An 18,533-nucleotide genomic window follows, 5' to 3' on the forward strand; every position below is an offset into this window, starting at 1 on the left:
CATCTCTGAATACTCAAATCCATCTCATTTTTCCAAGTAATGCCCAAACATTTTTGAGCCACAGCTAAAGCCAGTCTCAAAAAAGCAATTTGAGATTTATTTAATTTTAATTCTAAACTCAATCCAACAAAACTACTAAAGGATCTAGTGGAAGTTTCAGTTTAAAAATAGCCTCTAAGAGTTCCTTAAACCTATTCCAAAAGGGTTTCACTGTCTCACATGACCAAGTAGAATGTAGAAAAGAACCTACCTCTTATGACATTTAAAACCTAAATCCAAGGAAATAAACATATTTCCTTAATTTCTCCAGTTAAATATAATTGATGAATAAAACTCTAATGAACCAATCGATATCTTACATTTATAATTTTACTCATACTATCCCCACATAAATTCATCCAATCATCCTGAGAAATACATATACCTAAATCTTTCTCCCATTTCAATCTAGATTTATGTAAATCCAACTTAGGCATTTTATTCTGTAATAAAGCAGACATCTCAGATATAAATCCCTTCTTACCCCCCTCAGTTAGCAAAATTTCAAACTTAGACCATCTAGGAAACCGTAAAGTATGTCCAAAATTATCCAACAATAAAGCTTTAATTTAATAATAAGAAAAAAGAGTATTTGAAGCTATATCATATTTCTCTTTCATTCTTTGAAAAAAAATCCTGCTTCATAATAATCTTGCACAAATTTAATACCCTTTTGATCCCATAATTTTAAAAGTTAAAAGAAAAAACTTATTTTGATACAAAGGAGTTTTACCTGAAATTTTACTTGAGTACCTATAACTTCATTTTTTTTTACCATAAATCCATTAAATGTTTCAAAACGGTTAAGCTATTTAGGATTCCATCTATAGATAAACTGATCCATCATCTCACCAATCTGAGATAATCCAATATTGGCCCGTATCAAAGGTTTATCCACTTCAAACCTCCTATTAATAAATTTCAATTATGCTGATTCATGATCATTTTGAAAAATTAGGGAGTTGCAAGCCTCCTAATTCATATTTCCAAGTTAATTTCTGTAACGATACCCTTACCATTTTATCTTTCCATAAAAACCTTCTCAACAAAGCATTTAAATCCTTAAAAAATGTTTTGAGGAATCTTACAAGGGATAGACTGAAAAAGATATTGAATTCGTGGAAAAATATTAATTTTAATACAATTAACTCATCTATTAATGTAATAGGTAAATGTTTCCACCGATTCAAATCATATTTAATTTTAGACAATAAGGGCCAATAATTCAATTCATATAAATGGCTAGGTATATGACTTCTACATGCCATGTTAATGTACATCGATTGAGAGATCCGACCGATCCGTCAGAAAGGAACTTGGACATATGTCTGGGAATGGTATGTCATTCTTTGTAATTGACAACACAGGTACACAAGGTGACAAAGAATGATTCTAACACGCTTACCTTCATCAACCAGGGCACGGAGTACCAAAGTTCGAGTAGTGGTGGATGGAGGCACAAAAGAGATGAAGGGGATGGAGGGAGGAAGAAGCAGAGTTCTCGTTTCATTTGGATGTCACGTTCCTGTGATGTACTGTTCTGTGTTCTTTCTCAGCACTGATTAATCAAGGGCAGGTTGGATTTGTTAACAGGGGCTTGTCTCTGACTTAACAATTGAATTGTTTTGAGATGTTACATTTGATGCAGTTTCTGTGGATTTGAACTGACGTTTGGTAAGACTGGTCAAAGAAGTAAGAGGCCAATAGTAGTACGGTAAAAGTCCAAAAATCCGGATGCCATAAATCCAGATCACCTGACAATCCGGTCTCTCAAACTTTTTTAATTTAGCGGGCTTTTGTGTGCTTGCAAGTATGCATTAGTTCCAAAGATGGCCAGCAGCAACAAGCGACCACATTTAATCCAGGTGAGCTTATCGCAAAGGAATTCATTTGTACACTACATTTTTCTTTTGCAGTGCTCATTTTTAAACATAATTGCAAGTATTACACACTTCTTTTTGCAGTGAAAAACTTATGTTTACATTTTTTGACAAGTGGTGACTTTATTTTCCTTTAAAACTGCTCACTTTGATAGATGAAGCGTGCTGTGCTTTTTAAAAAAATATTTTATTTTGATTTTTCATTATTAAACAGGAGAGCACAACATTGGTTGTCACAGAGCATGTCAATGTCATCCAGTAGTTTACTTATATATGATGCCTCTCCCTCCCCCGTTTCCCCCCTTCCCCCACCCCGGGAGAAAGGGAAAGGTAGAAATGACATGAAGAAAGAAAAGTAAAGGAAAGAAGAAGAAGAACTGGATGTTTAAAATTTTTTAATCTAGACTTACAGCACGGCACCACCCAATTTACACCCCATTAACCTACACAACCGGTACGTTTTGCATTTGCAAATGAATACATTTTCAAAATTTACCTCTCCATCTCTTCTTTATTCCTCCTCATATTTGAATTTTATAAGTACTGCCTGAAAATCCGGAAAATCCAAAACTCTGGACCAACCTAATTCCCGAGCAGTCCAAATTTTAAAACTTTTACTGAACACTGAGTATAATGGTTTTGTAACTGGAAGGATGTGACCATTGTTGTTACATGTGTCCTATGTGACAGAGTATTTAGAGGAGGTTTGGGAGGAATTGTTAGAGCAGCTTGCACACACACATTTTAAAACACAGATTATTTGCAGGACCTTTGCAGAATGCATTTTGCAGGAGGCAACAAGCAGGGAGAGCAGGTGATCTTTGCAGGCAGAAGAGAAGAGTTTTGCTCTCAGAGACGGAGGGTGTGAAACAGAGAGGAGAGAGACAGAAATCCGATCCAGGGGGACAAGCTGGCAAACTTTGGAAGGCTGCCTGGTCAAAGGAGGAGATTGATGGTCAGAAAGGTGACCTGAAAGAAAGAGGATCATCTGGAGAACCCTGAAGGGGGCAAGTTTTGTCAGCAAGACTGATTGCGAAGGAATCAGTTGCGGATGTCCTGGGAAAGGAATCTCTCTCTGAAAACCAACAAGAACCCTCCTGAGTGGTAACCATTTGCCTGTTAAGCCCAAAAGATTGGTGAACTTTGTTAATGCTAACTTCTGTGCACGGTAAAAGAATTGCCTGCAACCAGTGAGATTGGACTGTGATCCAAGGAACTTTTCTAATCTTAAATATACATTACACACACCTGCGTTTAGTATTAGAGGGGGGATTAAGTAGGTTAGGTAGGTTAAGTAAGTTAATAGTAAAATAAGATAAAGTTCAATTCTGTTGTTCAATATAATTACTTTTGTTTAAATTACCCTGTGTTGTGGTGCATATCTATTGTGGATGGTTTTTGGGGTCCTCTGGACTCCATAACACCTGGTACCTGGTCCCCACTAATGTAGGGTGCATAATAAATACATTTGCAGATGAGATATAAATTGCCCAAGGAATTGACAGTGTGGAGTACTGTGTACAACTTTGTGCCCCTTTAAGGAAGCATTTACTGCATTGGAGTGTCGAAGGAATTCACCAGGCTAATTTCTGGGAATAGAATCCTTCAAGAGATGCTAAACAGGTTGGACCTGTATTCTATGAGGTTTAGAAGGATGAGGGAGACCTTATTGAAATATATAAGATTCAAAGGGGTCAAACTCATGGGAGAATCTGGACATGGATTCAAGATTCGACCATCTCACCCCCTCCCAATCAGGAAGAAGAGTGACAAGTTTGAGATCACACAACACCAATGTTTCGGGCTTGAGCCCTTCATCAAGGTGTGAGCAAAATGTAGGTGGGCACCCGATTTTACTGAAACTTTGATGAAGGGCACAAGCCCGAAACATTGGTGATGTATCTTTATCTTTGCTGTATAAAGGGCACTGGTTGGCCTGCTGAGTTACCCCAGCATCGTATTTTTACTGCAAATTAGCAAACTTGTGTTGTCTTTGCTCTGTGCCATCCCATCGCTTTTCTGTACTGTGTCTTACTTGCTGTGCTATGTATGGGGTGCTGAGCTATGTTGGCTGGTGGGCTTGCAAAACAGAAGTTCACACTGCACCTTGGTACACATGACACTAAACTTGAAGGAGCTGATTATTTAAAAATGAGGTGCATAGAAATTTCTTCTTGCAGAGGGCGGTTAATTTCATGGGGAGATGATGCCTGAGACAGATTATCCATGATCACAGCCAGGAGAACACAAACCAGTTCCTTATCGAGGAGTCAGCAGTGGAGAGGGTAAAGAACTTCAAATTCCTGGCTGTCAACAGCTCTCTCAACAGCATCGTGAAGAAGGCTCTTCAGTGGCTATACTTCATGAAGAGTGTGAGGAGATTTGGTACATCACCAAAGACTCTCGCAGAGGCCGTGCCCTCTTCTCATTGCTACCATCAGGCTGGAGGTCCAGGAGCCTGAAGACAATGAAAAAAAAAACAGCCTCTTCCCCTCCGCCATCAAATTCCAGAACCACAGACACTTCCTCTTCTTTTGCACTAATTTACTAGTTTTTAAATAGTGTATTTACGGAAATGTAGATGATAGCAATTTTTACACCCTGTAAAGAAGACTGCAGAGCCCACCTCACTGACAAAAGGCAAAGGAGGAAAAACCCAACACCCAACCCCAACCAACCAATTTTCCCTTGCAACCGCTGCAATCGTGTCTGCCTGTCCCGCATCGGACTTGTCAGCCACAAACGAGCCTGCAGCTGACGTGGACTTTTTACCCCCTCCATAAATCTTCGTCCGCGAAGCCAAGCCAAAGAATGCACAATAACGCAAGACAATGAATTCGGTGACAACAAGTTCTGAATCATACTGAGGGCCCCCATTTTCTCATGTTCAAACACTGAAACTAAATCTACACACATCCCTGCAACTGCCCAGTGAGCTCTGGCCACAGTCAGACCACCTCCCTCTGCTCTTCCAACCCCCTGCTCAATAAGGGGGAGGTGGAGGAAACGGAGAATAGGTGAGCTTGTCATTAAAAGCCGGCAAGCCATTGAAAGCATCTCTTTGAGGAGAAATGGGACCCCAATTACTCAGGAAGCATATTTAAGCTGTTTGGCTGAATACAATCACCACAATAAATGGGCGAATGGATTCTGAGCGAGTGATCATTATGAATCTTTAATGATCAATTTATAAAGAGAATGCAACCATGAAATTAAGTGCTGGGCACAGGTGCTAAGTGCTCCACTTGTCTCAGGAAAGTGATTTGCCTGCAGTTCTCATCAGATGCAGTGATTAACATGCCCTGCCAGGTCACAAACTTGTCTCACTGAGTAGGTGCTTGCTCCAATTTCTTAGGCCTGCCTTCCCTTCTCTGGAAACTCAATCCACCAAGGAAGGGGAGCAAAGGAACAAAGATGGAAAGAAAAGAGGAAAAGAGTGGAAAGAAAGGACTGAGAGAAAGAAAGTTGAGAGGAGGGGGAAGTGGGGGGGAGGGATGGAAGAAAAGAGTGAAGGAATGAATGGTGAAGGAGAGGGATAGAGGGAAGGAAGAAAGCAGGTGGTGGCTTTGTGGCCGGTGAGGGTGGAGGGGTCTCGGGAGGGAATGATCTAGGGATTAAGGATAGAGGACCAAGGGGCAGGGAGTGGCTGGAGGAAGTCACAGGGACGGAGAGGGGTGATTTGCAGCGGCCAACGCAGCAAAAGGATAAGACGTTTGTCTGATGTTGGTGATAATGGCAACATTATTCCTCGTGATTGTATGTGAAAGAGAAAACATGTCTAAATGTATGTTCGTGTTCTTACTGGTATATATTTGTTCATGTTCATGTGTGTGTGAGTGTGTGCGTGTGTGTGTGTGTGTGTGGGGTAAACCAAGGTTCTGCTATGATTGGCTCCCACCAGCTGGACCTGCCTCCTGAGACTGATCCTACCCATAGCCCCTTGCAGGCTCCCCATTCCACTCTGCCTTGATCAGTCAATGAGGTTGACGGCTGTTCCAGTCTATAGTTAATAAAAGCCGATCAGTTTCACAACTTCAATCTTTTGTGATTATTGACGGTGCATCAATGAGATATACGGTACGTGTGTCCAAGTGCAAATATGTCTAGTGTGTGTGTAGATGTGTGGGTGGGTGTTTGTGCGTGTGTGGGGGTGGGTGTTTTGTGTGTGTGTATGTGTTTGTGTGTGTGTGTCTATGTGCGTGTGTGCTTGTGTGCGGGTGTTTGTGTGTGTATGTGTGTGTGCAGGTGTGTGTGTGTGTATGTGTTTGTGTGTGTGTGTTTGTGCGTGTGTGTTTGTGCGTGTGATGGTTGGTGCATATGCACTTGTTGCATGAATTGGAGAGAATCTGCGTGTGGTACGTGTGTGCATGCAGGAGTTTGTGTAAGTGTTGTCTGCTGGTACAATGTCAGTGTCAGTCCGAGCTGCTTGGACTGGTTTCTGGCTGGCTTCCTTCAGGGTGGATATTACCTATTTGCAGAGAGGACCAAGCCATGTTGGTGTTAGTCACTCCCACATTCTGCTACTAATGCCCCCATGGAACGAAGCAATCACAAGTGTCAAAACACTCAGCAGGTCACACAACGTCCACAGGAGGTAAAGATGTATAACCAACATTTCAGGCCTGAGCCCTTCCTCAAGGGTCAGCCTGACCCCGACTGCCCAGTTTGAAGGCTGAGTATTAAAGTGATTCCATTGCAGGTGACGAGGTAAACCCCTCGGCAAGGCTATGTACAACGAATGCAATGATATGGGATTGGACATTAGCTAAACCCTTCATATAGTGGGTGGTGAGACTATGTTATGATATATAGGATGTGATGTGAATAGTGGGTCCATTTCATTGCATACTGTTGGCCCACATTACAGCAAGTAATGAGTTCATGTCCTATAGATTGTGTATATGGTGGGCCAACATTATGTGGTGAATTCCTGCATGTTCTGTATAACACGTAACTAATCGTATGGTATGTGGTGAACCTATGTTACACATTTATAATCCCGTGTACCAAGGTGCATTACATTAAATTGGATTTGCATTTTATAAATATAGTGGGACCATGTTCTGTTTTCTCAGATGTACAATGTATATGTTATTGTATATAGTAAATCTGTGTTTTTGTTTCAAGTTGTGTCCATGTTCTGGTTTACGATGACCATATAACAATTACAGTACAGAAACAGGCGACTTCGGCCCCTCTAGTCCGCACCGATTTAAGTGAACTCCTCTTGTCCCACCTACCCACTCCCTGCCCATAACCCTCCAACCCCCTCACATCCATGTACATAGGAGGCTCATTTTTGGCCTAGATCTCAGCGTCTGCAGTCTCTTGTGTCTCTCCATATACTTGACGGAGTTTGTCAAGGCTGTAACTAGCAGCATAGATAAGGGTAACCCCGTGGATGAGGTGTACAGTAGTTCAACTTCCAGAAAGCCCAAGGTGCATCACGAGTAGCCATTAAAAAAATAGAAACTTGTGGGATTTCAGGCAAAATCTTTGTAGAGGATTGGTTAGAAGATGGAAACAGAAAATTGCAACTGATGCCCAGAATGCTCTTGAAATGGCCACAATCCTAGATGTTCACGTGCTGACCAATCAGGAGCAGAATTTATTGTCACAAAATTCATTGTTTTGCTCCAGCATTAAAATGCTAAAATATTGTTATAAAACTACATTTCAAAATAAATAAATGAGTGCAAAGAGAAGAGAACATGAGGTAGTGTTGGTGATTCATTGTCCATTTAGGGTGGTACGGTTAGTGTAGCAGTTAGCGCCGTGCTGTTACAGCACCAGCGATTGAGATTGGGGATCGAATCCCGCGCCTTCTGCAAGGAGTTTGTACATTCTCCCTCTGTCTATGTAGGTTTTACCTGGGGGGGGGGGAGGGGGGTCCTCGTTTCTTCCCACCGTTCTAGACATACTGGGGGTTGTAATTGGGCAGCACGGTTTTGTGGGATGTAAGGGCCTGTTACCATGCTGTTTGTCTACATCTTTTTAAAAAATTCAAATCTGATGGCGGAGGGGAAGAAGCTGTCACTGTGCCGCTGGGTGCTCGTCTTCAGGCTCCTGTACCTTCTTCCCAATGGTAGCAGAGTGAAGAGGGCATGGCCTGGATGGTGGGGGTCTTTGAGGATAGAGACTACTTTCAAGGCACAGCCTCTTGTAGATGTCCTCGATGGAATGGGGGCTGGTGTCCAATGTTGGCGCTGGCTGAGATCACAACTCTGTAGTTATTTTCTTGCCCTGTACATTGGCACTTCCATACCAGACAGTGATACAACCAGTCAAAATGATGTCCACGGGACACTGTAGAAATTATGCGAGAGTCTTTGATGACGCGCCAAAATCTCCTCAAGCTCTTCACGAAGAAATGCCACTGGTGAGCCTTCTTTGTGATTGCACGAACATGGAGGCCCCAGGGTAGATCTTCAAAGATGTTGACACCCAGGAACATGAAGCTCTTAACCCTTTCCACTGCCATTCCATTCAGTTCGATTATATCAAATATACAACATCAAATTGGCTGATGAAAACGAGCTGAGGGGAGGTGCACGTTGCAAGGTCTCAGGTTTCACTGTTTCCATCTGTCTTTCACCTGCTCCCATCCTCAGTTCATGTAGCACAGCACTATCTCCTGAACTTTGGCACCAAATGCCAACATCAAAAAAGACCTCCATCACCCTGGTCACAACCTCTTCTCACTGCTCCCTTCAGGCAGAAGGTACAGAGGCCTGGAGTCCAGCTCCTCTAAGTCCAAAGACAGTTTCTCCATCTCTGGCATTCGGCTCTGGAATTAAATAGCACGGATGTGAAAAATTTAAAAAAAACAGAACTGAAGAGTCAGGAAAGACTTGCAAAACCTACAGGTGTACCGTGGAGAGCATCCCTGTCTTTGGTGTGGAGATGCCGATTTACGGGACAGGAAGAGACTACAGAGAGTTGTGAACTCAGCCAACGCCATCACAGGCATCAGCCTTCACTCCCTCGAGGACGTCTACAAGAGGCGATGACTTAAGAGAGCAGCCTCTATCCCCAAGGACCACACCACCACCCAGGATATGCCTTCTTCACACTGCGACCATCAGGAAGGAGGTCCAGGAGCCTGAAGACGAACACCCAACATTACAACAACAGCTTCTTCCCCTCCGCCATCAGATTCCTGAAAGGACACTGAACAACTGACACTACCCTGTTTTCTTTTGCACTAATTTTTAAAAAAATGTAATTTATAGTAATATTTGGACCTGCGATGCTGCCTTGAAACAACAAATTGCGTGACATGTTCATGATAATCAATTCTGATTCAATAGATTTTTCTTCTAACAAAAATGGTCCCAACATGTTCCTCTACCTGGAGAGCAGCAGCAATTATCAAGGACCCACGCCACTCAGCACACGCTCTGTTCTTGCTGCTACCATCAGGGAAGAGGTCTAGGTGCCACAAGACGCACACCCCCCAGGTTTAGGACCAGCTGCTCCCCCTCCACCATCAGACTCCTCAGCCACAAACTCAATCAGGGACTCATTTTAGAACTCTTACTTGTGGACTTTATTGATTTTTTTCTCTCTATATTTCACGGACAATTTGTTTACATTTATTTGTTTACGTATATACGCTGTGTACAATTTATTTTTGCACTATCAATAAGTGGTAATTCTGCCGCGCTTGCAGGAAAAAGAATCTCAGGGTTGTATGTGATGTTGTGTATGTTCTCTGACAATAAATCTGAAATCTGAGACGCGGGAACTCAGCAGGTCGAGCAGTGGAGAGAAAGTGACAGTTGACATTTTGGGTCATGACCTTGCGATAGGACCTTTAGACGCCTTTATTTTGGATTTCCAGCTGCTGTGGTTGTTTGGCTTTCACCGAGGACCAGGTGGGCCTTTAGAGAGCCACAAGAACTGGCGATGGTGGAATCTCAAGCAAACAACAAGAAGATGTGTAAGGTAAAACATCATGAGATGGGAATGTGTAGGGAGTTACCCTGTACAGGGCTGTAACAAGAAGGGGCGGTGTCCTTGTACTCCTGTTAGGTAAAACATCATGAGATGGGAATGTGCAGGGCTGTAACAAGATGTGAATGCATCCTTGTACTTACAAGATAAGAGAGACATTGATGGATTGAGAGGCAGGAAGCTAGCAGGGAAAGGATAGCAACAGTTTTAGTCATTGGACAAGTAATGATATGATGATGTTCTAAGCACATATCCAAGGGTATAAAAAATCACCATTTTGCTGATAACGGCAGAATGCATTCTCCGACTAACATGGTTAGTCGCAAGTGTTACAATCCGGTAATAAAGAACAAAGAACCCTGATTTCGACTCAGCCTGGTGTTTGTCTCACTCATTCATGAACAAAGCAGACCTAACAGATGGAGGGACTCAGAGGGTCAAGAAGTGTCCGTGAGTCAGTATTTTGGGATGGGACCCTTTATTGAGGCAAAAGTATAAAGGGAAGATGTCAAGTTAATCGGTGGGGGCAAAAAGGTGGGGAGGGGGTTAAGATGCGATAGGGTATTAAACAGAGGAGAGAGTTGGAGATGGGTAGAGTGTGTGAGTGAGAGAGAAAGAGACACACACCCACACCAAGGAAGAGGGAGGGAAGGTCAGAGAGAAAACTAAGAATGGGAGTATGTAAAGAAGAGATGGAAATAGTGGAACCTTGTAGAGGGGGTGGTGACCAAAAATTGGAGCAATCTGTGGTCATGCCATTGGTCTAATCCCCATGACAGCATAAGGCAGCCAAACTCTTGCCTGCAGTTCCCTTTATTTACAAGATAGATCTGCAATAGCAGATGCGTTGAAATTATCTCAAGGAGATTGGTGGTTGGAGTCTGTCCAGAACATTGACATTTGATAGAACTGGTTCAGCTCACAATATAAGCCTCTCGGGCCCCAGCTTATACTGACATTTGGGCACTCTCCTTGTCTTATCCTTTTCAAGTGGCCACTCAGTAGATTTAAGCATCACATTTGCCCTTCCAGTCTCAGTGAGTTCTTTGAAATGCCCTCCCTTCAATTAATTAGGCTTGTTTTACAAGGGCTCATTCATATCCCAGGGGAAATGGTGAGATGTCAGATACAGCAGAGCTATGCTCCGACTTCACTGAACATCATTGTTTTGCCTCCTTGAACACTGCATCCAGCCCAACCACTCCACTGTCCTGTCAGTTCCCACATATCACCCCCCCCCCCCACTCCCCTGTGCCACGTCACAATGTAATACAAATGTACTGGAGGAACTCAGCGTCCACTGGAAGTAAAGGGTAAGAACCATTTCGAGCCTGGGCCCTTCGTCAAGGTATGAGCAGGCATCAGAATAAGAGAGTGGGGGGGAGGAGAAGAGAAGGAGGAGAGAAGAAGGAGGAAGGGGCAGGTGAGAAGCAGAGGCTAACAAGTAAGAGGCCATAGGTGGATACAGGTGGGAGGGTAGAAAAAAGCTGAGGTGATAGGGAGAGAAGATCAAGGGTATCTCTCTGATAGGAGAAGGAAGGGAATGGGTGGGGAGCTAGAGGAAGGGAGAAAGAGGGGTAGGGAATGAATGAGACTCAGGAAATTAAAGGTTGATGTTAATGCTGTCTGGTTGGAGAGTCCCCAAACTGAATGTAAGGTTTGGGGGTTCCTCCAATTTGCAGGGGGCATTGATTTGGCAATGTACGAGGTCATGGATAGATATGTTGGTCTGGCCATGCATGAAGTCATGGATAAATATGTTGGTCTGGCCGTGTGCGAGGCCATGGAGATACGTTGGTTTGGTAGTGGCATGTGGAATTGAAATGGTTGGCCACTGGGAGGTCCTTACTGTTGCAGCAAACAGAGTGAAGGTGCTCAACGGAGCGATCTCCCAGTTTGCGACCCTCACTCCCTCCTATGTCTTTGTTGCAACAAAATTCTGAACTCTGATATCCCTGACTGAATCCTTCTGCCTCCCATCCTCCTCTAACAACAAAAGAAATTCTCCAAGCTAATTCCAGGGCTGTTGCACCAGAAGGCAAGACAGGTTGGGTCTGTGTCCTTTGGGGTTTGGGAGAATGAGAGGAGACATTGAAATGTGTAAGAATCTGAGGGGGTTTTACAGGGTAGATATTGAGATGTTTCTACGAGTGAGAGAGTCATGAATCTGCGGGAGTCATCTCCTGCATGGGTCAGTGCGTATAAATTTCTCCTCACAATAGGAGGTGAATCTCTGGAGTTCTTTTCCCCCGAGGGTGATCATAAATGTGAACTCAAGGTATTGTGTAATTTAAAAAATGGCGGCGCTGCAGATACTCAGAGAGTGGGGAGCGGAGGCACAGCACTCCCCTGCGGGGTCCAACTTCCCAGTCTGACTGCTCTCAGCTCCGTGCAGACTCTATATGGCCTGTTGAAAATCCTGCGGCTGTGGACTCTGGGCCGAAAATGGCCGCATCTATGATTGGCAGCAGCCAGAAGGGGTTGTAGGCTCCGGGGAAGTAGAGGACTGGTGCAGGGCACCAAAAAACGGGAGAACCTCCCCGTTTGAGAAGGAACAGAGGAGACGACCCACGGGATGGTGATCATGGTGGCGAACTAGTGAGTGGCCTGAAGGGTGAAGAATTCACAGACAGCGAGCTGCTGATAACTTGAAGTGAGGATCCCACACGGGCTGCTGGCGACTGCAGTCAAGGGGCTCGCATCAGCCTGTGGACTGCTGGAGACTGGCTCGAGGGGTACCAGATATCAAGTCCGAGATGCGAGGGCGCTGAGGGCTTCCTGATCATGTCATAGGTTTGGATCTGGAGCTCAGGATGGTCATGGTTTGGACTGAAGGCTGAATTCCACAGACACCTGGTGACTCTAAGGCAGTGGTTCTCAATCTTTTTCTTTCCACCCACATCCCAGCTTAAGCAATCCCTTACTAATCACAGAGCACCGATGGCATAGGGATTACTTAAAGTGGGATGTGAGTGGAAAGAAAAAGTTTGAAAACCACTGTTTTAATCGTCCCTAATGGACTCGTTATGTGCACGGTTTCAGAACTCCAAAGGAAATGGGCCAATGACAATATTTCTCAAGCAAAAATATTTCAGTAACAATTGGGTCTAGAGCAGTGGTTCTCAACCTTCCCTTCCCACTCACATCCCACCTTAAGCAATCCTTTACTAATCACAGAGCATCAATGGTCTAAGGAATACTTTTTTAAATTTTTTTTTATTTTTCACACTATGAACCATATTAAACAAAATACACACAAACATTTCCCTCTTGAATATACACTGGCATTTTCTCCCCCTCCCTTCCCTCCCTCCCCACCCTCTCCAAACCCATTAAACGTTCAATATATACAATACAATAAATGCCTAGGGAATATTTAAAGTGGGATGTGAGCAGAAAGAAAAAGGTTGAGAACCACTGCTCTAAGGGGACACTCTTTGCTTCTCTTTTTAACTCTTAGAAGTACCTGGCAATTTCTTCCGATGGCAAATCTGTCTGCCTTATGACAGACTAAAGTACATTTCATGTAATATTACACCTGTTTTATTACATGACAATAAAGGAATCTTGAATCGCAGTTTGGGAGAATGAGTAGAGGCAAGATTCGGTGGGGTGGGGGGGGGGGAAGAGTGCTTGGGAGGGAAGATATTGAGATGTTTCTACCCATGGGAGAGTCATGAAACTGAGGACAAAGTTGCAAGGTAATGGGTCAGAGTGTGTCTTCACGGTGGGTGAGGTATCTCTGGAGTTCTTGGTCCTCCAGAGTGGTCTTAACCCAATGTAATTGTAAAATTCACCTGGAGACTCCTGAGCACAGGGTATTGCAGAAGGGGTTTGGCATGCTGGCCTTCACTGAGAACAAAGGTTTGGGCCTCATCGTTCAGCTGTACAAGGCTTTGGTGAGACCAAACTTCTGGTTCTGCAGTTCTGGTCACCCAGATCTAGGAAGGACATCAATAAATTGGAAGGATTTGTAGAGATTCACCAGGATCCTGTTGAAATTAGAGGGCTTGAGTTAAATAGGAAGGATGGAAAGGCTGGGACTTTATTCCCTGGAGAGTAAGAGGTTGAGGGATGACTTTATAGAGGTTTATAAATTCATGAGGTGCATGGATAATGTGAATGCCTAGTCATTTATTCTAGAACTAGGTGGCATAGGTTTAAAGTGAGGCAAACAGCATTGAAACAGGCCCAACGTCCATGCTGACCAGAATGTTCCACCCACTTGGCTGCATTTGGCCCACATACCACTAAACCCATCCTATCCATGTATCTTAAGTAAAATCTCGACACTGGAGAAACTTAGCAGGTCAGTGTCCTTTATATAGAAAAGATAAAGATACAGAACCAACATTTTGGGCTTGAGCCCTTCATCAAGGTATAAGCCAAATGTAGGCAGGTTCCCAAACAAAATGGTGGAGGGGAGATGCATGATCCTAAAGGCAGGAGGGAGGGAGGGCAGGGGGGGGGGTGGGTGGTGAAAAGAAAGATGGCTCTGTGAATGGAGAGGAAAGGAGATGAAGAGCTGGAGAGAAGGATGGGGAAGAGAGTGGGGAGTAGGCTAGCAGAAACCATCCAGTTGGAGAGGGATGCCCATCCACGAGCCTGTTCAAAAGTCCCTGCCTCAACTACCTCCTCTGGTAGCCTCTGTATACCCTCTGTATAAAAAAATTACCCCTCAGGTTCCTATTAAATCTCTCCCCCTCACCTCAAACCTGATTACTTATTCCCCACCTTTGTGAAAAATGACTGCATTCACCTGATCTATTACTCATGGTTCTGTGAGATTACCCCTCATCCTCCTGTGCTCCCAGGAACAAAGCCCTAGGCAGCTCAGCCTCTCTGTAGCTCAGGCCCCTCGAGTTCTGGAAACATCCTCATAAATCTTCTCCCTAGCTTGCCACCACCTTCGCTCCACTTCTCTCTGGTTCTTCCCCCTCGTTTGAGATTATTGGCCGGTCTCTCCATTGTGCTTTTCTCAACCATGACAAAGGCAACCATCAGGTTCTCGCAGATCATTTCCCATGCGGCTGCCCACGGATCCTTCGGAACTGGGGGTTAAACTTCAGAACGGTACAGCATAGGAAGGCCCTTCAGCCCACTACATCTGCAGTGAACAGGATGCCAAATAAAGCCTCCTCAATGAACATGATGGTTAAAAAGCCCAATCCCTGCTACTTGCTCAGGACCAATCTCCCTCCTTTCCCTGCATATTCATGGGTTTATCTGGAAGCATTACCATTGCATCTGCTTCCACCACTACCCTCGCAGACTGTTCCAGCCACCTATAATAAAAATTATCCCGCTCATCTCCTTAGAACTTTCTCCCTCTCACCTTAAATGCATGTCCTTGAGCTGTTGACATTTTTTTAATGCTGGGGGAGAAATATTTGATTAATCTATCGTATCCACGTCTCTCATAACATTAACTTTGGTTAGATCTACCCCTGACCTCTGATGTTCCAGAGAAAACAACTCACGTCTACCTAACCTTTCCCCATAACTCATACCCTCTAATCCAGGCACCCTGGTAAATCTCCTCTGTATCCTTCCCAAAGCCTCCACATTATTTAATGGGGCAACCCAGAATGCACACATCGAAGAGCAACCTTTTAGTTTTAAACAGCTGCAACATGACCTGCTTACTTTTATACAAAATGTATCCACTAGTCTCTCCTTCTCACCACCATAAATCAGTGTTGAGGTTCCGTGGTTAGTGGAGCAGTTAGTGCAACACTTAGTGACCACAATCACAAGGGATTTGAATCCCACACTGTAAGGAGTTTGTACATTTTCCCTGTATGTGTGTGGGGTTCCACCAGGTGTTCCAGTTTCCTCCCACCCTTCCAAACGTACCAGCGGTTGTAGTTGGGCGGTAGTATAGGCTTCGGCCAAAAGGGCCTGTTACCATGCTGTACATCTAAATTTAATTTTGTGTGATTGTCAACCCACTTAACTTTGAGTGATCTCTGTGCTACCAATCCCTTATTCTCGTGGCTTATCAATTAAATCCCCCAAGAGGATCTGTGTATTAAACAAATTGATTAAAACAGCGTCTGAAATTACAGCTTTTAATAACAAGTACCAGGGCTGAGAGTCACCACCTGTTCAATTCAAAGTAATTTATTAAATGTGCAATTTTGGCCTACATAAATTAAAATATTGAGTATAGGATGCGATGGTGAAATTGGGGAGGTCAAACCTGGAATAGTGTGTGTAGTTTTGGTCACCTAACTAAAGAAATAAAGGCTAAAGACCACAGAATTTATTTATTTATTTATTTTTTTAAAAAAAAAATTTTTTTAACATGTTGCCAGAAGTTACAGGGAAAGGATAAATAGGTTAGGACTTTATTCCTTCAAGCATAGCTATCTGGCTATTCACCTTCACAATTGAGGAGGCAACAAATGCTGCAAATGAGAATGTGAGGAAGACCCATTGAGTTTGGAATGTTAGCCAACTCATCAGGACATCCCTTTGTGCAAACTACTTCCCCTCAAATCTGTTAAATTTTCCCATTCTCACCTGAAAAATTGCAACCGATGCCCACAGGGTCCTAGCTATCCACATGCTGACAAAACAGAAAGGAGGGGTGTTGCAAGGCCAGATTATGAACATTAGGGCTGCCAATCCAGCTGTTTCCACCTGTCCTTTCCCTGCTCCTCCAATTTTATCTCTTCCCCATCACTCCACCTCTCCCTCCTTCACATGGCACCAGGTTTCAAGTTTGCCCATTTATAATTGGCATCTCGACTGGTTGAAAGATCTTCACTTGCTTGATCCAGTTAATGCAGCTCCAAGATTCAATGCAAATTCTGCATTTTTGCTGACAGCATTTTGAATGACTAATTTGAATACTCTTAGGCCCTGGGCTTGTGATTCAAAAAAATCTCAGATCCAAAAAGGGTGCTGCAAAATAGCTTTAAAAAAATGAAGGCTGGAGCTGGGCCAATTGTTCAAGTTTTAATATTTGGGTCATTTGGCTTAATATCAAGGACTAGAAGTTTGTATTGAACAAGCACACAATCTTTAGGAAACTCTTAAGTTGGCTTTTTTTTTAATCAAGAAACCAATTAATTCATCCACTTTTGAGGTTATTTAAATTGAAGGGATTAATTTAATACAGTAATTGAACCGATTTTGTAAACTAATAGCTTTCGTGCATCATTTCACAGTAATTTAGGGGTTAGGATGAGGGACTCACTTTCCCATCTGCCAAAAAGGAAAACCAGACTAAAGCCACAGGACAAAGGTACATTTGTTTTACTCAAAAAAATGACATGGCAACATCACTGGCCAGTTGTAGCCAACAAAATTCTGCCACTGTGGTGATACATCTAATACCATCCAGAAACAGGTTCGTGGGAGTTGAAAGAAACTGACCCATTGAAGGAGATTGGCTGGAATATTCTAATGAACTAAACCTTGACAGATGCTAGTCAATCAAATTCATATTATTAACCAACACTGCAACTGGAAAAATTAGCCTGGCAGCTAATGTCTGAGAATATTCTATCCTTACCAAAGATGACATAATGGCACATTTGAATTTTTAAGTCCCGGGACAATACAGAATCCAATCAAGCATCCACACAAAAAAAACCCAAGCTTAGCAGAAGCAGAAGGCAATGCCTTCAATTCTACCTGATGCAGGTAGCACTGGTAATTGTGGGTCAGATGGAACCTCGAATTTAAATTATGGAATGAGATGGAAATGAAAAAGGACATGAGAACAGGCCCTTGTCTCCATTCATTCCCTGTATCTTAAACACGGCTATACCCGATTTTAGCACCTTCCCGAGCAGGGCATTACAGACACTATCCCCATGTTAAAACTGACCAATGTGCACTTTTACCTGAAAAATCAACCATCTTCTGAATTCAAGCTTTCCAAGTTGCTCCCCAATGATGCTTTTAGTCAGGAATAACACCATGCATTTTCACAAGTTCCAGCTTTTGAAGTGGCCACCTTATTTTAGGTTTGGCAGACTAGAAGGGCTTTAATTGCCACCACTTTCACCATTTGCTTAATGCTAGCTACTTTCAATTTTGTTTGTAGTTTAAAAACAGCATGAAACCATTTGACTCAAATATCATATCCCAGTACCCAATTTTGCTTTACCTGTAGATTTTTTTTCATCTAGCCAAGGCACCAGCTTCAGCTCTAGTTGGAAGAATAATTTGTTTTAAACATTTCTTGTAATTATTTGTTTGTACTCTAGTTGAGGTTAGATGCCCATCATGCATTTCTCTTGACCCATAGAAAGGCAAATGTTAAATCTCACCCCCAAAGCAAAAAGGATCAACAAACAATCGATCAAGTGAGTGAAAATGCAACTGCCTCAGGTACTAATTCGACAAGTTGGGAAAAATTTGACAAATTCACATGCTATTCACAAATCGCACTACTGGCTCAGTTTATTGGTGCTGCTTTTGCTAAAACTTTAATACAGAAAGCATCAAGTTTGGTCTGCATATTTACAACATAGCAACATTAAATTTCATCTGATACATGTTTGAGAAACCAGCATCTCCCACATCTAACAGCATCAAGAAAGATGCACTAACAACATACAACCTGCCAATATTAGTGACCCTACAATATTTCAGATGTATCACATTTAATCCCAAAAACAATTACATCTTTAGATGAACAAT

Source organism: Narcine bancroftii, chromosome 2 (genome assembly GCF_036971445.1).
Source record: "Narcine bancroftii isolate sNarBan1 chromosome 2, sNarBan1.hap1, whole genome shotgun sequence".
Lineage (NCBI taxonomy): Eukaryota > Metazoa > Chordata > Chondrichthyes > Torpediniformes > Narcinidae > Narcine > Narcine bancroftii.